This window comes from Rhinoraja longicauda, chromosome 43, assembly GCF_053455715.1.
Source record: "Rhinoraja longicauda isolate Sanriku21f chromosome 43, sRhiLon1.1, whole genome shotgun sequence".
NCBI lineage: Eukaryota > Metazoa > Chordata > Chondrichthyes > Rajiformes > Arhynchobatidae > Rhinoraja > Rhinoraja longicauda.
In genome coordinates this window covers 9,942,393-9,966,103 of record NC_135995.1, presented here as the reverse complement: position 1 = coordinate 9,966,103, position 23,711 = coordinate 9,942,393, and positions in this window count along the sequence as shown.

The following is a 23,711-nucleotide window of genomic DNA, read 5'->3' as shown; positions in this document are numbered from 1 at the left end:
CCATCTCCGGGTCACTGCGCTTCTCCCCCTTGCTCTCACCCCTCAGCCCCTGACGGACCCGACTGGCCACTAAAATGTGCCGGACTGTCAGAGCGTTGAGCAGCAGGATCACAGCGAAAGGGAGGAGCGGAGTTAAAACCGTGTCGATCCAGTCAAATGCCACCCACCCGGGGTCAGTGAAATAACTGTCCACCGGGACACAGAACCACGGGACATTGTCGATGACTATCCGGGGTTCCTGTGTGAAGTAGCGGGGAACGTTTTTCAGACACAGCAGAACGCCGGCTGTTGCGAGAACCGCAGCCGCAGTTTTCCCGGTGCAATATTTAGTTTTCAGCTTCTGGCAACAAATGGCGACAAAGCGATCAAAGGTGAAAGTGACGGTGAACCAGACAGAACAGTCTGTAGCTGAATACCTCAGTACAGCGTTAACACTGCACACAGGGGTGATGGACAGGAAACTCCAATAAAAGTAATGGTATCGGATCCAAGACAAAATGACCTCGGTGATCAGGGCGAGTAGATCGGCCGCTGCCATGGCCACCAGGTAGCGAGTGGTGCAGGTGGAGAGGCCGCACTTTCCCCGGGACAGGATCACAATCGCCACTAAATTCACTGCGGAAAGAGAAGGGGAGCGGACACTGGGCATTACTGAACACGGTCTCCGGGGCTGAACACCGGCTCCACTTTCAGCTGGAGATCAGGTGTGTTGGAGTCGGTGCGCGGCTGCAGGTTTAACAATGTCAGACCCGGCTCCGACTGTGCCCGACCTGCCTGCTTCAGGGGAGAGGAGATAAGGCGACGGGCGGGGTAAAGGAGGGGAGGGAACGAGCAGCCGCCCGCTACAATAGGCGGAATGGTCCTGTCTACAGTTAACCCCGCTCACAGTCTCTGATGGGGCCGGTTTCACAGACTTAACCGTGACCGGCCGCGTTTAACCAGGGCCCTGGGAACTCGGCATCTGATGGGGACGAGGAGGGTTCCAGTGGAAAGGCAGGGACAACTTAGGATCCGGCAGCAGAGTGGCTCCGTTAATGGATTCATTCCTCAGTTCGGTAACAACACACGCCGGTAGATCCGCGGCCACTGGTTCAGGAGATCGATCCAATTATTGACCAACAGGTGGAGGAATCCGACTGTGACAGACTCCACAGCGAGACGTGTCCACAGGAGCGGGTGTTCACTCTGATCAATAACTCAGACACAGTGAACTTCACAATGTAAACCCCTCCCAGTCACACCGTCCCGGAGAGCTGCCTGTCCCGAGCACTGGGACAACTCTGGGCAAGGTCCCACTGAAGGCAAGAACAACATTCTAGTGGGTCCCGGCAGTGGGAGAAAGAGAGGGTTAGTTTCGGCTGTCTGCAAATGAGAAAAATCACAGCGTTAATTCAAAGATATTTCATTTAGAGGATTGATATACTTCACATATTCTTGTACAACAATCATCAGTTAGGAATATTGTAACACGATCAGAATCATGTCAACACCGGTTAACAGACGGAGTTATAAAACTTGAATCGTTCTGCTCACTTACCAGGGACTCCAACGGCAGCAATGATCACATACAAGATTTTCTCCACGGCGTAATATTCGTACAGCTTTTCCCACATGTTCTCTGCCCAGCGACGTGTCCCCGTGAACTGCCGGTAATCTCTCGGAATGAAATGCCGGGGCAGAACATTCCCGGAGATTTTATACCATTTTCCGTCTCCACCGGGACAGTGAAGTTTCAACAGAATTAAAAATAGAGCTTTTGAAATGATTCGCAAACAGATGACATCAGCCAAGTGAAATCCCTGCTGAGACAGGTCGTGATTTATTCAGGGAATTGATTGAGAAACTCCAAAGACTGGGAATTGTGGCGATACTGGGGGATGGAAATTGGGAGCGGCATATTTCCAGCAAAGGGGATATTGGTTCAAACTCCATCTGGTCCAACTCTCCGCCTCGTGTTGGTTATCTGATTTTCTTCACTCAGCAAGGCAATCCCAAATTTAAGGGACCGTCTCAATGCTTCTGGTGCCCAGTTTAAAGGTGGACTAGACAGCCTTTGTCAGCGTGATGAATTAGTTCAACAGATCACATCAGACTAAAATGGCCCGTCCACTCTGTTTTAACACTCAATGTGATCGCGGCTTAACTGATTGTAACCTCAACCCCACACTCCCGGAGACCCCTAGTAAGCATTTAGTCCTTGCTTGCCTCGAATAGATCTGGCCGTCTCAGAACCATTGCCGTCTCAGAATTGTCTTAAAAGTAGAACACACGGCGAATGATGCAACATCTCTCCCTCCTCTCTTTCTCTCTCTCTCCATCTTTACTGCTATTCTCTCTCTGAACTGTTATTCTCGCCCTTACACTCTCTATTCTCCCTCTCTGTGCCGACCGCTCTCTGCCAACCTCTCTCCCCTCCCACTCTTACTGCATCTCTCCCTCCTTCTCCCTGTATCTCTCTAATGCTTCCCTCTCCCCCTTTTGCCAACCCACTCGCTCTGAACTCCCCTCTCTCCTCATTTTTCCCACTCTCCCTTTGATCGTTCACTCTCCCTCCACCTCTTCTTTCGTCTTCTCCTCTATCTCTCCCTTTTATCTTTGTACGACCTATTTCTCTATCCATTTCCCCACCTCTCCATCACTTACCATCACTTCTCTTTCCAAAGCCTTTCTTGGCAAGTGCAGTTAAAACGGTTAGCCACCATGGGATGTAACAGCTGTCCCTAAACCCCTCCCTCACGCTCGAGAAGCCCTTCCAGGTGAGACAGATGTTCACCTGCACCTCCTCTAATCTCATCTACTGCATGTGGTGTTCCAGGTATGGCCTCCTTTACATCGGCGTGGTGAAATGGAGACTCGGCGAACGTTTTGTCGAACACTCACCCTCGTTCTGCTAAGGCTTGCCGTATCTCCCCGTTGCAAGCCATTGTAACTCCCCCTCGGACACTGACCTTTCTGTCCTGGGCCTCCACCAGCGCCAGAGAGGTTACATTAAAACAGAAAGAACGCCGCTTCATAGTCCGCTTGGGAACCTTGCAACCTAATGGTATGAACATTAGCAAATGCCAGGTAACTAACGTGCAACTTCACGCTTTTCCCTCGCTCTATCTCTTCCTTCACGCGGACTCGCACTTGTTAATCCCCTCCACCTCCATCTTCAACCGATATTCCCTCCTCTCTCTTTATAATTCCAACCTGCTCAATCCTTATCTCGCAACTTTTATCTTTTAACCTCTGGTCTCAACCACCTAACTATTAAAACGGTATTCACCCACTCATCATTCAACTCGCTTTGCCCTGCTGTTCCAGCCTTCTCCAGCTTCCCACCACAATCAGTCTGAAGAAGGGTCTCGAACCGAACTTCACCCATCCATGTCCTTGGCAGGCTTAGCCAGTTCAGCGTGCCCTCTACAACTCTCACCAACTTCGACAGATGCACCATAGAAAGTATTTTATCAAGATGCATCACAGCTTGGTTTGGGAACAGCTCCATACAAGAACGCCAGAAATTGCTGCGAATTGTCCAGACCATCACACAAAGCAGCCTCCCATATATTGACTCAATTTATAAACCACGCTTTCTCGGCAAGGCCAGCAGCATAATCAAGAACGAGTCGCACCATTGCCACTCCTGCTTCTCCTCTGTCCCATCAGGTAAAATGCACAGAAGTGTGAAAATGCACACCTCCAGTTTCAGGGACAGTGTCTTCCCAGCTGTTATCAGGCAACGGAATCATCCCACCACAACCAGAAAGCAGTGCTGAACTACTATCTACCTCTGTTGATCCTCGGACTATCCTCGATCGGATTTTGCAGGCTTTACCTCGCACTGGACGTTATCCCCTTATCGTGTATCTATACTCTGTAAATGGCTCGACTGTAATGAAGTATTTTGTTTCCATTGACTGGGTAGCACGCAACAGTCTTTTCACGGTACCTCGGTACACGTGACAATAAACTGCACTAAACTGACATACTCAACTAGATTTCTCCAGAGGTGTAGCCTGACTCGCATTGGATATTGATGTGTGTGACAGTGTGAGTGTGCGAGTCCGTGCAAGAGTGTGCTAGCACGTGTATGCGAGTGTGAATGTGTGAGATTGTGCACATGAGTCGGTGTGTGCGCGTATGCGTTAGTGTATGCGGCTGCAGCAATTTCAATGATTCAGTGATACCTTATTATCACGTACCCAGGTTGAGTGAAATGCTTAGTTTTGCAGACAACCCGGTAACATCATGTAGCAGACCTCACCTAGGCGGTACACAAAAGTCGCCACATTTTGACGCCGACAAAGTTACAAACGTTGGCCGGATAGTTGTATCTCCTGCCTGCCGCCGCACCGCGGGTCGCCCCTTCGTTCTCGGCGGCCTTCCTCGCTCTCCGACGGTCCATCTCGTTCACTGCGGTTCCTCGCGGCTCCCACCTCGCTCCCGAGGCGCGGATCTCATCGCCGTCCGCGGTGGGGGAGCCGGGACGACCGGGCCGACTGATGGCTTGGCCCCGGTCACCGGGAACACTCCCTGCCACGCTGCGCTGCGCTGCTCGCCGCGAACATCCAAGGATAAACTCAATCCCAAAATGTGCACGTGTGCATGCGGGTCTGCGTGTGAGAGAGCGGTAGAGTATGTAAGAGTGCCTTTATTTGTGTGTGTGTGTGTGTGTGTGTGTCTGTGCGAGTACGTGCGTGTGAGTGTGTGAGCATTAGTAAGTGTGGATGCAAGTGCGATTGAATGTATCTGTGTCTCTGAGTGGGAGAGTGCATGTGGGTTTGTGAAGGACAGTGTTTGCGTCTGTGCGTGTGTGTGGCTGTTTGTGAGAATGTGAGAGAATATGTGGGATGTGAGTTTGTCAGAGTGTTTGCGTATGTAATTCTTTGATAGTGTGTGTGCGTGTGTGCGCGTGTGGGAGAGTATATGACGGTGTTGTCAGAGAATGTGTTCGTGTGTATGTGTGTGCGAATGAGTGCGTGTCTCTTCGTGCTAGTGCGTGTGAATATCTGTTAGTGTGAGTGCATGTGTACGTGTGATTGTATGTGAGAATGTGTGAGAGTATATTTGATTGTGATTGCATTTGAGAGATTGTGTGTGTCTTCGTGCGCGGGTATGTGTGTGTGCGTGTTTGACTGTGTTTGAGGGTGTGACATGTGTGTTTGTAATGATGTAATGGCATACTGTGGGTTTTAGTGACGACGTGACACGCTGTGGGGCATTACTGATGGAGTGACGCACTGTGCAGTGGAACTGATGGAGTGACATAATGTATGGTAGTAATGGTGGATTATCACACTGGGTTGGTACAGATGGAGTGAAACACTTTGGAGTTGTATTGATGAAGTGACACACTGTGCAGTAGTACTGATGGAGTGACACACTGTGCAGTGCACTGATGGAGTGATACACTGTGGGGGTAGTACTGATGTAGTGACACAATGTGGGGGTAGTACTGATGGAGTGACACAATGTGGGGGTAGTACTGATGGAGTGACACAATGCGCTGTGTTGTTGTTGTTGTTGGTCCTTTGGGTTCGAAGATGACCATGACTTCACTTTCAGTTGGAGGATTGGCGACTGTGGGTCCTGAAGTGACTGGTGAGGCCAATCCGGGCCCGGAAGGCACGCCCACACGTAGGACACAAGTGGATGGGTGCTGCAGTGGAAGTGGGGGTAGCCCAGGCCTTGCGCGCGGTGCGTTTCCTCTGGGCCTCTTCAGTGCGTCTGTTCTCTGCTGCACGGGCTCCTGTGGTGAGCTTGCTACGCCAGGTTGGGACGGTCCAGAGCAAGAGACTCCCAAGTGCTGAGGTTGATGTCCAAGTCTTTGAGGGACACTTTGAGGCAGTCCTTAAACCGTTTCTTCTGTCGTCCTACTGAGCGCTTGCTCTGACACAGTTCTCCATACAGAAGTTGTTTTGGCAGTCGAGTCTCGGGCATTCTGACGACATGGCCTGTCCATCTGGCTTGGGCTTTCCGTAGGAGGGTGTGGACGCTGGGGATTCCGGCCCGTTCCAAGACCTCTGTGTCCGGAATTTTGTCCTGCCACCTGATGTGAAGGAGTCTGCGTAGGCAGCTCAAGTGAAAGTGGTTGAGCTGTTTGGCATGTCTGCTGTAGACAGTCCAGGTCTCACTGGCATAGAGAAGAGTGGTGAGTACCACTGCACGGTAGACCTTCAGCTTGGTGGTAAGGCCGAGTCCTCTCCGCTCCCAAACATTCCCACGGAGTCGCCCAAAGCTGGCCTTGGCAATCCTGTTGTTGACCTCAGCGTCAATGTTCACCGCTCGCGAGAGTGTACTACCCAGATAGGTAAAGCTGTCGACTGCCTGTAGATTCTGCCCCTTCACCTTGATGTGTGGTTCCTGGTAGGGCTTTCCAGGAGCGGGCTGGTACATAACTTCAGACGTTTTGGTGCTAATGGAGAGACCAAAGTCGTCGCAGGCATGTGAGAAGCAGTCCAGTTCATGCTGCATCTTCTGCTCTGTGCTGGCGTTGAGGGCGCAGTCATCAGCAAACAAGAAATCTCTGAAGATGGTCTCCTTCACCTTTGTAACAGCTTGCAGGCGCCTGAGGTTGAACAGCCTGCTGTCAGTTCCTGTACCTGATGTGTATTCCATCCTGGCAGTCACGGAAGGCATCAGTCAGCATGGCAGAGAAGGCCATGCTGAAGAGTGTAGGGGCAAGAACAAAACCTTGCTTCACGCCTGTTGTCACTGGAAAGGCTTCCCATTCGTCTCCATCATCTCGCACTTTCACCATCATGCCGTCATGGAACTGCCGGATAATCGTGATGAACTTGATGGGACGGCCAAACTTCTGCATTATCCACAAGGCATCTCTGCTGACAGTGTCGAAGGCCTTTGTCAGATCGACGAAGGTCACGAACAGGTCGCTGTGCTGCTCTTGGCATTTTTCCTGGAATTGGCGTGCAGCAAATATCATGTCAACAGTTCCACGTCCAGCACGGAAACCACACTGGCTTTCTGGAAGGAGACCCTGCTCAAGGTGTTGAATAAGACGGTTGAACAGAATGCGCGCCAAGATCTTCCCAGCTATGGACAGGAGGGAGATGCCTCGATGATTGTCGCAAGACTGGCGGTTGCCTTTCCTCTTGTAGATGTGGACTATGCTGGCATCTTTCAGCTGTTGTGGGACCTTTCCTTCATTCCACATGGACTGGAAGAGTTCAGTCAGCTTCTGCATCATGACAGGGCCTCCTACTTTGAACACTTCAGCACTACACTGTAGTACTGATGGAGTGACACCAGTTGATGCAGTTCGTGTGGATTAACACACTGTGGGTTGGTACAGATGGAGTGACACACTGCAGTAGTGCTGATGAAGTGACACACTTTGCAGTAGTTCTGATGGAGTGATACACCATGCGCCTCTACTGATGTAGTAACACACTGAGGGTAATACTGATGGAGGGACACAATGAGTAGTACTGCTGTTATGACAAACTGTGGAGTAGTACTGACGAAGTGACACACAGTGGAATAATATTGATTTAGTGACAAATTGTGAGGTAGTTCTGTTGTAATGACATACTGTGGGGAAAAATTGATGGATGAAACACTGTGGGGTAGACTAATGGAGTGATACATTGTGAGGTGGTACTGAGAAACTGGCACACTGTGGCGCAGAATTGATGGACTGACACCCTGGGGTCGTACTGATATAGTTCCACACTGAAGTAGTACTGACGGAGTGACAAACTGTGTGGCAGTACTCATTTCATTGCACCTGTACTACCACGCAGTTTGTCACTCCATCACCCCACCCCTTGGGGTAAAACTGATGGAGTGACACGCTGTGGAGTAGTACAGATGGAGTGACACACTGCGCGGTTGTACTGATGGAGTGACATACGTCGGTGTAGTGCTGATTGAATGACACACTGGGGGCAGTATGGACAGAATGGCGCACAGTGGGCGAGTACTGAAGTATTGACACAATGTTCGGTGGTACTGTCGGGTTGCACATTGTGACTTCTACACTGAAGTAGGACTGACGGTGGGGCAGTACAGATGGAGGGTTACACTGTTGGGTAATACTAATTGAATGAGTCCGTGCGGTTGGACATAATGGAATAACAATCTTAAGGCAGTACTGTTGGAGTGCATCACTGTGGTGTAGTACTGATGGAATAACATATTGTAGGGTAGTACTGATGGAGTGACACGCTCCAGTGTTGTACTGATGCAGAGTAACACTGTGGAGTAGTACTGATGTAATGACGTACTGTGGAGATGTGTTGATGGAATGACACACTGTGGGGTAGGACTGATGTAATAACATATTCTGTTGGAGTGACACAGTAATACTGATGGATTATCACGCTGTGCGGTAGTACTGTTGCGATGATAAACTGTGGTGAAATAGTGATGGAATTACACACTATGGAGTCGCTGCGATGGGTTAGCACACTGTGGGGTAATGCGGATGGAATGGCAGATTTGAGGTAGTCCTGATGGTGTGAAACACTTTAGGGAGTACTGATGGAACATATTGCGGGGAGCATTGATGGAGTGACACGTTCTAGGTTTGCACTGGAGTGACATGATGTGGGGCAGTACCGATGTAGTGCAACACCATGGAGTTGTATTGATGCAGTGAGACACTCTGTGGTTTCACCGACGGAGTGACACACTGAGCGGTAGTACTATTGTGATGACAAACTGTGGTGTGGTACTAATGCAGTGACAAACTGAGCGGCAATACTGATGGAGTGACACAATTTGTGGCAGCACTTATGGGGTGACCCACTGGGATAGTCCTGATTGAATGTTAAACATCGGGTAGTGCTAATGGCGTGAGGCATTGTGGGGAAATTCTAATAGAGTGAAACTGTGGGTTATTACTGATGGAGTGACACAGTGAGAGAGGGCTGATGGTGTGACATACTGTGGGGAAAACTGATGGAGTGACACGCTGCGTGGTAGTACTGATGGAGTGATAACGGATTGCTGTGATGGAGTGACACAAGTACTGATGCAATGATAATCCGAGTGATATTCCTGATGGTGCGATGATCTATGGGGAGGCACTGATGGAGTGGCACAGTGTAGGGTAGTACAGATGGAGTAAGAAACTATATTTTATTACTGATGCAGTGGCACAATGTGGGTAGTGCTGGTGGAGTGATACACTTTGAGGTAGTACTGATGGAATGGCGCACTATGTGGCAGTACTGATGCAATAGCATACTGTGGGATAGTACTGATTTTGTGACACCCTGCGGTGTAGTACTGTTGGATAGACATATACCAGAGTAGTACTGGTGGATTGAAGCACTGTGGGGTAGTACTGATGGAAGGACTCATTATGTAGTACTGATGGAGTGACACACCGTTGGATAGTACTGATAGAGTGACACCCTGTGTGTTAGTACTAATGGAATAATACACAAGGTGCTATTGATGTTGAGAAACTGTGGGTGTGTATCGATGCAATGGTATATCGTGCGGTAGTACCGATGAAGTGAAACGCTCCGGGGTTGTACTGATGGAGTGACATAGTGTGTTGTAGTAATGATCGTCTAACACACCGTAGGCTTGTATTGATGGAGTGATGACCAGTGGGGTAGTATTAATGGAGTGACACAATGTGGGCAGTACAGATGGACCAATACACTTTGGGGTAGTACTAGTGAAGTGACAAACTGTGGGCAGGTACTGATGGAGTGAAACATTTTGGTGTATTACTGATAGAGTGACACAGTGTGCGGTAGTACTGATGGAGGAACAAGCGATATGGTAGTCCTGATGTCGTGGCACACTGTCGGATAATATTAATGGTGTGAAACTAAACGGGGTAGGACTGATGTAATGACACATTATAGTGTAGTTCTGATGGAGTGACACATTGAGGGGGAGAACTGATCGGATAGTACTGATAGTGGGATAGTACTGATGGAATGACTATCCATTTGCTTGTACTGATGCAATGGCATTCTATTGGATAGTACCTAATGAATGACACGTTGTGATGCAGTAATGATGAAGTAGCCGACGATTTGGTAGTACTGATGGAGTGACACGCTGTGCGATAATACTTATGGATTAGCATCCTGTGGGGTAGTAGTGCAGGACTGGTATATTTTGGGGTAGTACTGATATAGTGACACTTTCGATGGTATTATTGAAGGGGTGAAAAACTGTGGGTAGAACTGATGAAATTACATACTTAAGGTGGTACTGACACAGTGAAACACCGTCGGGAAAAAATGATGGAATGACATACTGTGGGGTTGTACTGATGAGAGTGACACGCTCTTGGGTACGACTAATGGAGTAACATGTAGTACTGATGGAGTGACAGACTGTGAAGTAGTATTGATGGAGTAACCTAACGTAGGGTAGTGTTGAAGTAATGGCACATTCTGTGGTAGTTCTGATGGGGTGACATATTGTGCGGTAGTACTGTTGTTGTGACATAATGTGGGATGGAATTGATGGAGTGACACTGTGCGGTAGCACTGATGGAGTGACGCACTGTAGGGTAGTACTGGTACAATGGTATACAGTGGGATAGTACTGATGGAGTGACGCACTGTGGGTTAGTACTGGTGTAACGGTATACTGTTGGATAGTACTGATGGAGTGATGCACTGTAGGGTAGTACTGGTGTAACGGTATACTGCGGGATAGTACTGATGGAGTGACGCACTGTGTGGTAGTACTGGTGTAACGGTATACTGTGGGATAGTACTGATGGAGTGACGCACTGTGGGGTAGTACTGGTGTAACGGTATACAGTGGGATATTACTGCTGGAGTGATATCGGAGAGACCAAGCGCAAGCTCGACGATCGTTTCGCTGAACAGCTCCACACAGTCGTACCTGATCTCCCGGTTGCTCAGCACTTTAACTCACCCCCGCTCCCCCATTCCCAATCTGAAATTTCTGTCCTTGGCATCCTCCATTGTCAGAGTGAGGCCCAGCGCAAATTGGAGGAACAGCACCTCATACTTCGCTTGGGCAGCAAACATACCAGCGATATGAACATTGACTTATCTAACTTCAATTAGCCCTTGTTTTCCCTCTCTCTCCATCCCTCCTCCTTCCCAGTTCTCCCACCAGTCTCACTGTCTCCAACAAAATTCTATCTCTTTCCCGCCGACCTCTCTGACATCAGTCTAAAGAAGGGTCTCGATCCGAAACGTCACCCATTCTTTCTCTCCAGAGATGCTGCCTGTCTCGTTGAGTTACACCAGCATTTTGTGTCTACCTTCCATTTAAACCAGCATCTGCATTTCTTTCCTACACGAAGTACAAGGCACGGCAGACTTTCGGCTAATAATAGCTGTGCCGAACACGAGACGACCAACCTTACCTGCCTATTCATAATGCATATCTCTTCATTGCCTGAAAATCTGAACTTGTCTTAAATGTCACTATTGTATCTGCGTCCAACACCAGTGGGGTGGTTGGTAAGATTTAGGGCCCATTATACAGGTTGACAGAGTACTTGTAAGTTCACGATGAAATAGGCAGACGTTTGCACGGCTTTGTGAAGGGGAGGTCGTGCTTGATAAATTTGCTGGAATTAATTGAAGAAGTAAATAGCAAGACAGCCAAAGAAGAGTCAGTAGATGTTGTTTACTTTGATTTTCAGAAAGCATTTGAGAAGGTGTCACACGTTGGCTGCTTAGGAAGATGAGAGCCCACGGTATAAAAAGGGCAGATAACAGCATGGATAGCAGGCTGTCTGGAAGGCAGAAGAGAAAGAGTGGCAATAAAGGGGCTTTTTTCTAGTTGGCTAGCAGTGAATCCACAAGGGTCAGTGCTGGGTCCGCGACACTTCATGTTTTATATTAATGATTTGGACGAGGGGGATTGAAGGCTTTGTGGCAAAGTTTGCGGATGATACGAAAATAGGTGGAAGGGCAGGTAGTGTAGAGAAAGCAGGGAACTGCAGACGGACTTGGACATGTTGGGGGAGTTTGCAGAGAAATGGCAGATAGAATATAGTGCGGCAAAGTGCAAAGCAATGCATTTTGCTAGGAGGAATAATGGCATAGACTACTTTCTAAATGGGGATGCAAAGGGACTTGGGAGAGCTAGTTCAAGATTCCCAAAAATGTATCTGCAAGTTGAATCGGTAGTAAAGAAAGCAAAATGAATGCTAATATTATTTCAAGAGGGCTTGTATACAAAACAGGGATTATAATGTTGATGCACTGGGAAGGGCGCATTTGGAATATTGTGAGCAATTCTGGGCATCATGTCGGAGGAAGGGTGTGCTGGCTCTGGAGAGGATCCAGACGAGGTTTACAAGAATGATCCCTGGAATGATTAGGTTAACCTATGATGAGCGTTTGTCGACACGGGGCTTGCACTCGCTGGAATGTAGAAGAATGAGGGTGGACCTCATTGAAACACATAGAGATGTGAAGGGCTTGGATCGAGTGGATGTGGAGAGCATGTTTCCACTAGTGGGAGATTCTAGGACTTGAGGTCATTCCCTCAGAATTAAAAGACTTGCTGTTATGAACAAGATGAGGAGACATTTATTAAATCAGAGGGTGGTGAATCTGTGGAATTCTTTGCCACAGAAGGTTGTGTAGGCCACGTCAGTTGATATTTTAAGGCGTAGGTAGATAGATTCTTGATTAGTCCAGGTTTCAGAAGTTATGGGCAGAAGGCAGGAGAATGTGGTTCGGAGGGAAAGAGATCAGCCATGATTGAATGGCTGAGATTTGATTGGCCGAATGGCCTAATTCTATTCCTATTCCTTTTGACCTAATGGCCACCTGCGTCATTTCGTTCCCGGCACTTACTGCCCTTTGTGTAAACAGCTTTCCGTGCACACATCGCTTAAAATTAATCCCTTTCACCTTAAAGGGGTGGCCTCTAATATTTGATATTTCTATCTTGGGAGGAATGTTCTAACTGTTTATCCTATCTGTGCCTCGCATAATTTGATATCGATCTATCAGGTTACTGCCCGATTTCCGGTGTTCCAAATAAACCAGTCCAACGTCTGCTTTTCATATGCTCCAGGAGATGTTCTTGTAAGGGTCTTGAGCACCTTTTCCAAAACGCCTTTCCTGTACGAGAGCGGTCATAACTGCACACAAAACTGCAAAACCGGCCGAAGAATAGTTCTCTAAATCTGAATATTGACTTCCTGAGTCATATTCAATGCCTCGATCAAATATGGCAATCATTCTACATGGCTTATTTAGAACTCTCAACGTGCTGCCACGATCTGTGAGTTACGCACTGGAACCTTAAGATCCATCTTCAGCAACGCTGATGCTCCGATGTACTGTTATTGTGCAAACATTGAGGGCTGCTGTGTCTCAATGTTGCACTGTGCTGCTGATGTTCATCCACGGGAGGGCACTGTGACAGTATATTGCTATTGCACTTCCACTGAGGTGCGCTGTGTGTGGATGCTGCAGTGTACTGCTGATGTTCATCCACGGGAGGGTGCTGTGACAGTATATTGCTACTGTACATACACTGAGGTGCGCTGTGTGTGGATGATGCGGTGCACTGTTAAACATAACACTCAGTGCATAAGTCATGCTGCCAAATTAGGGTATTTGGCACATCGAGTCTACTCCGACATTCAATCATGGCTGACCTATCTTTCCTGCCTTCTCCCCATAACCGTCGAAACTCTTACGAAAGACTAACCTGTCTATCTTCGCTTTAAAATATCCAATGACGGTTTCCAAGCGTCTGTGGCAGAATTTCAAAAATTTACCACCTTCTGACGAAATAAATTCCTCAACATCTCATTTTAAAAAGAACGTCCTTTTATTCTGAGGTTAGTCAGAAAATGAATGGATGAATGAAGGAACGAATGAATGAATGGATGAATGAATGAATGAATGAACGAATGAATGAATGGTTGAGTGAGTGAATGAATGAATGAGTGAATGAATGAATGAATGAATGAATGAGTGAATGAGTGAATGAATGAATTAATTAATGAATGGATGAATGAATGAATGAATGAATGAATGAATGAATCAATCAATCGATCAATGAATGAATGAATGAATGAATGAATGAATGAATGATTGAATGAATGAATGGATGAATGAATAAGTTTATTGGCCAAGTATGTACACATACAAGGAATGTGCCGGTCGCAAGCAACAGAGAGGGTGGTGAATCTGTGGAATTCTGCCACAGACGGATGTGGAGGCCGTCATTAGATAATTTAAAAGCAGGGATAGACGGGCTCATGATTAGTAACAGTGTCAAAGTTTGGGTTGGGTTTGGTTGGGAAAGCCAGGGCAGCCATAATGGAATGGCAGAGCAGACTCGGTGAGCCGAGTGACTTACTCAAATGGCATATGATCGTAGGAACTCATTACTGACTCCGAGATTGGAATGAGTCTATAGACATAGAAAACATAGCAAATAGGTGCAGGAGGAGGCCCTTTGGCCGTTCGAGCCAGCACTGCCACTAATTGTGATCATGGCTGATCACCCACAATCAGTAATAACCTGTGCCTACCTTCTCCCCAAATCCCTTGATTCCGCTAGTCCCCAGAGCTCTATCTAACACTGGTCGCTATTCAAGGATTCCACAATGGACCTGAACGACGACGTCACAACTTTTTGCAAATTTCATGAGAAAATGTGCGCAGAAGTGCGATTCCCGACGCAGTCTATCTATCTCGTTATCCAACTAACTTGCTATCAGCCTCGCTAACTCTCTAGCTATCTAGCTATGTAGCTATCTAGCCATCTAGATCTGTAGCAATTAATATAGTTTATATCTACCTGACTAGCTATCTAGCTAAGGTACACAAAATGCAGGAGCAACTCAGCGAGTCAGGTAGCATCTCAGTAGAAAAAGAATGGGTGACGTTTCGGTTCGAGACCCCTCTTCAGGCTGATGTCAGCGGATGGGGCCCGACAAAGATAGGATAAAGATAGAGGCAGGAAGACTGGTGGGAGACCTGGGAAGGGGGAGGGGATCGAGAGGGAAAGCAGGGACTATCTGAAGTTAGAGAAGTCAATGTTGATACCCAAGCGAAATATGAGGTGCTGTTCCTCCAATTTGCGCTGGGCCTCACTCTGACAATGGAGGAGGCCCAGAACAGAAAGGGCAGATTGGGAATGGGAGCGGGAGTTGAAGTGCTGAGTTACCGCGAAATCAGGTTGGTTGAGACGGACTGAGCGGACGTGTTCAGCGAAACTATCGCCGAGCCTGCGTTTGGTCTCGCAGATGTAGAGAAGTTGACACCAGGAACAGCGAATACAGTTGATGAGGTTGGAGGAGGTGCAGGTGAACCTCTGCCTCACCTGGAAAGACTGTTTGGGTCCTTGGATGGAGTCGAGGGGGAGGCAAAGGGACACAGCCCTCGAAGAACACCTGTCCCTTTACCTCCCCCTCGACCAACACCTGTCCCTTTACCTCTCCCCAGCTAGCCTTCTCACCGTCTCGCCAAATAGCCATCTACCGTTCTAGCGATCTAGCTATCTAGCCATCTAGCCATCTAGGCTAGTTATCTATACATATAGCTATTTAGTTAACGATCTAACTACCCAGCTATCTCATTTGCTAGGTACCTAGCAATTCAGCTAGATCTAACGAGATCTCTCTCTCTCTTACGAGGCCCACTGAGGATGAGCGAGAAAAAGCGCACCCCTCAAAGAGCTGCCTATCTAGCGAGATAGCTATCTTACTATCTATAAGAAAATAACTGCAGATGCTGGTAAAAATCGATTTATTCACAAAATGCTGGAGTAACTCAGCAGGTCAGGCAGCATCTCGGGAGAGAAGGAATGGGTGACGTTTCGGGTCGAGACCCTTCTTCAGACTCTTACTATCTTACTATCTATATATCCAACTATCCAGCTTTCTAGCTATCTAGCAATGCATGTCGATAGCTGCCTAGGTATCTCGCTATCTTGCTATCGAGAGAGCTCACACGCTGACCAACTGAGTTCCTCCATGATTCAAGATTCCAGGTTTAGTATCTTTATTCCCTTTTGATACGAAACTTTTTTTCTGGGTCGGTGGAAGATATTTGTTTTATCCTCTTCCATCACCTGCTGATCACTGTCCTTTGCCACAGTCTAAATTACAGCGCGGAAACAGGCCCTTCGGCCCATTGAGTCCGCTCTAACCAGCGATCCCCGCATATTAACTCAATCCTACATGCACTTGGCTCATACCAAGCCAATTAACCAACAAACCTGTAGGTCTTTGGAGTGTGGAAGGAAACCATCAATCTCGGGGAAAACTCACGGGGGAACGTACGAACTGCGAACAGACAGCACCGTAGTCGGAATCGAACCCGGGTCTTCAGCTGCAAGCGTTGTCAGGCAGCAACTCTACCTGTGCGCCCATAGTTAGTATGTTTGCAACTGACACCAAACCAATGTTTACAGATGGCGGCGAATACGTTGAAAGGCGCACGATTTCAAAACCGGGCCAGATGGTTCGTTCGGACCGACCGCTCACCGGGAATTGATCTTCGTGAAAAATGCCATCATGCTTGATTTATGAAAATGTTGCCAGCACTCGAGGGCCTGGGCTACAGGGCTTGGTTGGACATGTTTGGACTTTATTCCTAGGAGCACAGGGGCCTGAGGGGTGACCTCTGCAGGCGAAAAGGGTATGAGGGGAACAAATGGAGTGAAGGCACAGTCTATTTAACAGGGTAGGAAAATCAAGCACGATACGGCATGGGTTTAAGGTGAGAGATGTTAATGTTTAATATAAACGTGAGGGGCAACTATTTCATTCAGAGGGTTGAGGAAATGTGAAACGACCTGCCCAGAAACATGCCGAGGCACACACAATGTGAAGGACATTTGGACGGGTACACGGTTTGGAAAGGTTTTCGGGGATGTAGGCAACCCGAATTAGATCAGATGGTCCATTTTAATCGACACGTGGACGTTGGGCGGCACGGCCTGTTTCCGCGCTATATGTCTCCATGCTTTATGATCTCTGCCATCGGGATCTATTAGACAGAACCATCGGGTGGTGGGTGGATACGCATTGATGAAACAGTGTTTTCCTGTTCAAAGCGGGTTATCCAACGATACATTGTTCGGCTCGTAAACCGTGGTGGTCATCAGAGCCAATGCAGTCGCCAGGCATCCGCTTGCTTGAATTGAGCCCCCAGCCTGATTTGGAATCCTCTTATCCCTGTTTGACTTGCGGAGATCACACTTGTCCTTCGTGTTCCGTTCAGGGTCATCTTGCTTCAAAGCAACAGATCAGGACATTAACCAAGTGTGAATCTCCCTTTTCATCCAAGGCTTCTGATTAGGACGAGACCTAAATGTTTCTATTGTAAAACAGTCGTCACGTGCATTTCTTGATGAAACCGAACACTTACCTCGACAGACCGCCGACCGCTGGTCTCACGGCGTCCGGACGCGCGATATCATTCCGTGAGAAATCCTCGCATATTTTCCGATTTTATGTTTCCTGAGTTTTTGCATCAGATTGTCATTATTCCGGCTCCCGCTCCGGGGGAAACACTGTGCTATTTGTGCGTCTCCTTTCATCAATCGGCAACGATGCCTCACCAGTTGAATCCCGAGCAGGTGACAGGGGTTCGATTCCGATCACCGCATCATTCCCAATGCACGGGAAATCTGCCTTCAGAGAGCACAGATACTTAATTCCGATAGCAATTCATGCATAGACTCATAGTCATAGAATGATACAGAGTGGAAACAGGCCATTCGGCCCAACTTGCCCACACCGGCCAACATGTTCCAGCCACACGACTCCCACCTGGGCGCTTTTGGCCCATATGCCTCCAAACCTGTCCGATCCATGTACTTGTCTAACTGCTTCTTACATGTTTGGACAGTCCCTGCCTCAACGACCTCCTCTGGCAGCTTGTTCCATACATCCACCATCCTTTGCGTGAAAAAGTTACCCATCAGATTCCTACTAATCTTTTGCACATTCACCTTGAACCCATAAATGATGCAGGAAGGTCTTCTGGAGTAAAATGGATCCCATAGGCAATTATTATTCACTGTGAGGTCGTCTTTGCATCGGGGATGGAATTTCCATTCCTGATCCGTTGCCCTGTAAACGGAAGTGCATCTTCCTGATCCCTTTATTGCAGATTCCCACCCCAGACGAGGACAGATCCCAACATGCCCAGATAATATTTAAGACCAAGTGACGCCACTCTGTTCACCACCCGCTCTCTGTCTATTCCATTCAGTGGAACCTCTCTCTTCACTCCCCATCTGTTCCGTCATGAGCTTCATCCAGTCCTCCCGTACAGGCAGACGGAACATCTTCACTCTGATCCCCAGCCACGCACTACGCTACACAGGAACATTCACATGTTGCCATTGATCGGCCCCATCATTTACTTTCCAACTTTCTAATCATTGATGCCTTCTGCTCCGTCTCATGGCCCCGAATCTAAAACTTACGTCAGCTGCATCTACGGATGCTGCAAGACCCGCTGAGTTATGTCTCTTTATTCAAGATTACAGCATCTGTATTCTCTTTTGAAATGAAAAATTTGTATTGTTTGATGACGGAGATTTGTTTCGTCGTCCATTAACTGATCATTATTGACGTTTGCCACAGTCTTTGTATGCAGCCCGGACTTCGATTGAGTTGATTTCCTGATAATTCGCCTTCATATTACGACTCAATGTTCCCCAACGCATATCCAATCGGACCGATTACTGTGCCTTCGCTGTGTGAAACTGCAAATAGCTTAATAAGAGTTCCACTTCATCGACTGAGGGCAGACCTAATGGAGACCCCCGGTCTCCTCAGACCACTGCTGTGTTGCTCTTTTCGTTGGTGCTTCGTTATTAAATCTTTCTGAATGCCAGCAGGAGCACCACCAATAAATGATCGGATGACAAACGAGAGCGACAAATGGAACGGCAGGAATACTTACTGGTCGTGTAGGTCAGAGTGCTTAAGCCCTACCGAGGGGGATGGGCTGGGGGAGAGAGAGAGATGTTGATTTTAGTTACCTGTGCATTCCTGAGGCTAGATTGGTTGAGTTCATCGCAAATGATGAACAGTACCATAGGGTTTGGTTCTTAAAGAGAGTTCATGACCGAGTATAATTCATCCGCTGCCACCTTGGTGTTGGCTTTGTGTGGTATGTGGACCGCCGACACGATGGTTGCGGTGAATTCCCCCGGCCGATTAAATGGACTGCACATAGTGAACGGTTATTAGAGACATAGAAACATAGATAAATAGGTGCAGGAGGTGGCCATTTGGCCCTTCGAGCCAGCACCGCCATTCATTGTGATCATGGCTGATCATCCACAATCTGTAAGCCGTGCCTGCCTTCTCCCCGTATCCCTTGATTCCACTAGCCCCCAGAGCTATGTCCAACTCATTTAAAAATGCATCCAGTGAATTGGACTCCACTGTCTTCTGTGGCAGAGAAATCCACGAAGTCACAACTATCTGGGTGATTATTTTTTTTGCACCTCCGTTTTAAATGGCCTCCCCTTTATTCTTAGACAGTGGCCCCTGGTTCTTTCCTTTTCCAGAATCTGACACCATTGAGATAATAATTTCCCTATTTGTTTTCGCCGCCAAAGTGGATAACCCCACATTTATCTACGTCATACAGCATCTGCCTTGCATCTGCCCACTCACTCAACCTGTCCAAGTCACCCTGCAACCTCCTAACATCCTCTTCACAGTTCACACCTCCACCTAGCTTTGTGTCATCTGCAAACTTGCCAGTGTTACTTCTAATTCCATCATCCAAATCATTAATATATATGGTAAATCGTTGCGCCCCTGCATCGAGCCTTGCGGCACTCCATTCGCCAGTGCCTGCCATTCTGAAAGGGACCCATTTATTCCTACTCTTTGCTTCCTGTCTGCAAACCAATTATCTATCCATGTCAATGCCCTACACCCAATACCATGTGCTCTATTCTTGCTCACCAATCTCCGTGTGGAAACTTACCAACGCCTTCCTGAACGCCTAGATACACTACATTCATTGGCTCTCCGTCCATTTTACTTTGTCACATCCTGAAAAAAATTCAGAAGATAGTCAAGCAGGATTTGCCCATCATAAATCCATGCTGACTTGGACCAATCCTTTTACTGCTATCCAAATGCGCCGTTATTACCTCTTTAATAATTGACTCCACCATCTTTTCCAACACCGATGATCTATAATTCCCCGTTTTCTCTCTCGCTATTTTCTTGAAAAATACGTTAACATTCGCTCCCTTCCAATCCACAGGAACTCATCCTTAATCTATTGAACATGGGAAAATGATCACCCATACGTCCACGATTTCTAGAGCCATCTCCTTGAGTACTCTGGGATGCAGACCATCAGGCGCTGACGATTTATCAGCCTTCAGTCCTACTGAACTAAGCTAACTGAACTATTTCGTGGCATAGTCAGCTTGTTCCATAAGGTTTTCCGTCGTGCTGGTTGACTCTATAAATATAAATAGAGTGGAATTGTGTGACTGGAAGACAATAGACAATAGACAATAGACAATAGACGCTGCCAGCGCCGCCATTCAATGTGATCATGGCTGATCATTCTCAATCAGTGCCCCGTTCCTGCCTTCTCCCCATACCCCCTGACTCCGCTATCCTTAAGAGCTCTATCTAGCTCTCTCTTGAATGCATTCAGAGAACTGGCCTCCACTGCCTTCTGAGGCCGAGAATTCCACATCTCAGTTCTAAATGGCCTACCCCTTATTCTTAAACTGTGGCCCCTGGTTCTGGACTCCCCCAACATTGGGAACATGTTTCCTGTCTCTAACGTGTCTAACCCCTTAATACTCTTATACGTTTCGATACAATCTCCTCTCATTCTTCTAAATTCCAGTGTATACAAGCCATGTCGCTGCAGTCTTTCAACATATGATAGTCCCGCCATTCCGGGAATTAACCTAGCAAACCTACGCTGCGCGTCCTCAATAGCAAGAATATCCTTCCTCAAATTTGGAGACCAAAACTGCACACAGTACTCCAGGTGCGGTCTCACTAGGGCCCTGTACAACTGCAGAAGGACCTCTTTGCTCCTATACTCAAACTAGGAGACCAAAACTGCACACAGTACTCCAGGTGCGGTCTCACTAGGGCCCTGTACAACTGCAGAAGAACCTCTTTGCTACTATACTCAACTCCACTTGTTATGAAGGCCAACATTCCATTGGCTTGTTCCATAAGGTTTTCCGTTGTGCTGGTTGACTCTATAACTATAAATAGAGTGGGATTGTGTGACTGGAAGACAGCCGGGGATGAGTCGTGAATTGGCCTCTGTTTGCTTTTCCGCGGTTGGCCATAATTTAGAAACCAACCGCACTCGCTTGAAAATAACATTTTATATCAAAGATTCAATTTGCCAACTGTTGCGAGCTGTGCGAAGTTCTATTTTTAGTTCCTCAGACACTGAAGCGCTGACTCTCATTTTAGTTCCATCCCGGGTGAACAATTCCTGGGCGTTGCCCAACTTCGAGCTTTTGGGTGATGGAACCATCCGGTGTACAGATCGAGAACTGATACCCAGCAGTCAATCAATTGATCATTTGGGGATAATTTCTCGCAGTGGGTAGTTTCCGCATTTCCTTTTCTAAATTTGGTGCCTCTGATCGTCACTACTGCTGCTCTGGAATCTGGGGAAAATACATGCTGTTGTGCGTCTGCTTTCTTCAGTTATTGATCACAGCACACCAGCTGCCTGCTGAGCAGTCGGCCAGGGTTTGATTACCGGTCACCGCAGTTTGCCCAAACCATGGGCAATCCGCCTCCCTGGAGCAGCGGAGATTTCGTTCAGATCAGCACACATTAATAAAAAGCAAGAATTTTTAATTGACTTAAATGTGTTCCATGGCCAATTATCACTCACTGTGAGCCGGTCCGTGGATCCGGGATGGAATTCTCCACCCGTCAGCTTTTCACGGTAAACCCATGAAAGCATAGAAAGATAGGTGCAGGAGGAAGCCATTTGTGGGCTTTTGAAGGGCCACATGTGCTCGCTGTTTCTGCCAACAAAATGGCCGCCACATGTGCTCGCTGTTTCTGCCTACAAAATGGCCGCCACATGTGCTCGCTGTTTCTGCCAACAAAATGGACGCCACATGTGCTCGCTGTTTCTGCCAACAAAATGGCCGCCACATGTGCTCGCTGTTTCTCTCAACAAAATGGCCTCCCCAAGTTTATAACCTCGCATCCTTTACACCTCCTCCGATTGCTTCCTCCCATTCCAGCTTACTCCCCCAAGCTGGTTACCCCCCATCCCTTACCCCCTAACCTGGCTACCTCCCTTCCCTTACCGAGCTAAGTTGGGTACCTCCAGTCCCTTACTCCCGTAAGCTGTCTCCCTCTCATCCCTCACTCCCCAAGCTTGCTATCTCCCATTCCCCCTTACTGCCCCAAACTGGCTACCTTGCATCCATTACTCCCTCTAGCTGGCTACATCCCACCCCAGCAGGCTAACACTCCCCAGCTGGCTATCTCCCTTCCTCTACTCCCCAAATCTGGATACCTCCCATTCCCCTCACCCCCACAAGCTGGATTCTCCCCATTCAATAGACAATAGGTGCAGGAGAAGGCCATTCGGCCCTTCGAGCCTGTACGCACCGCCATTCAATGTGATCGTGGCTGATCATTCTCAATCAGTACCCCGTTCCTGCCTTCTCCCCATACCCCCTGACTCCGCTATCCTTAAGAGCTCTATCTAGCTCTCTCTTGAGTGCATCCGGAGAATTGGCCCCCACTGCCTTCTGAGGCAGAGAGTCCCACAGATTCACGACTAAATGACTGGAAAAGTTTTTCCTCATCTCCGTTCTAAATGGCCGACCCCTTATTCTTAAACTGTGTGGCCCCTTGCTTTGGACTCCCCCAACATTGGGAACATGTTTCCTGCCCCTAACGTGTCCAACTCCTTTATAATCTTATACGTTTCGATAAGAGCCTTCTAAATTCCAGTGTGTAGAAGCCTAGTCGCTCCAGTCTTTCAACATACGACAGTCCCGCCATTCCGGGAATTAACCTGGTGAACCTACGCTGCACGCCCTCAATAGCAAGAATATGCTTCCTCAAATTTGGAGACAAAAACTGCACACAGTACTCCAGGTGCTGTCTCACTAGGGCCCTGTACAACTGCAGAAGGACATCTTTGCTCCTATACTCAAACTAGGAGATTAAAACTGCACACAGTACTCCAGGTGTGGTCTCACTAGCGCCCTGTACAACTGCAGAAGGACCTCTTTGCTCTTATACTCAACTCCTCTTGTTATGAAGGCCAACATGCCATTGGCTTTCTTCACTGCCTGCTGTACCTGCATGCTTCCTTTCAGTGACTGATGCACTAGGACACCCAGATCTCGTTGTATATCCCCTGTTCCTAACTTGACACTATTCAGATAATATTCTGCCTTCCTATTCTTACCACCAAAGTGGATAAGCTCACACTTATCCACATTAAACTGCATCTGCCATGCATCCGCCCACTCATACAACCTGTCCAAGTCACCCTGCAACCTCATAGCATTTTCCTCACAGTTCACACTACCACCCAGCTTTGTATCATCGGCAAATTTGCAGTCTGCAGTCGCTCCAGTCTTTCAACATACGACAGTCCCGCCATTCCGGGGATTAACCTGGTGAACCTACGCTGCACGCCCTCAATAGCAAGGACGTCCTTCCTCAAATCTGGAGACCAAAACTGCACACAGTACTCCAGGTGCGGTCTCACTCCGCGAACGGTCAAGCCACACAAGGCCGCAGGCTCGGATGGATTTCA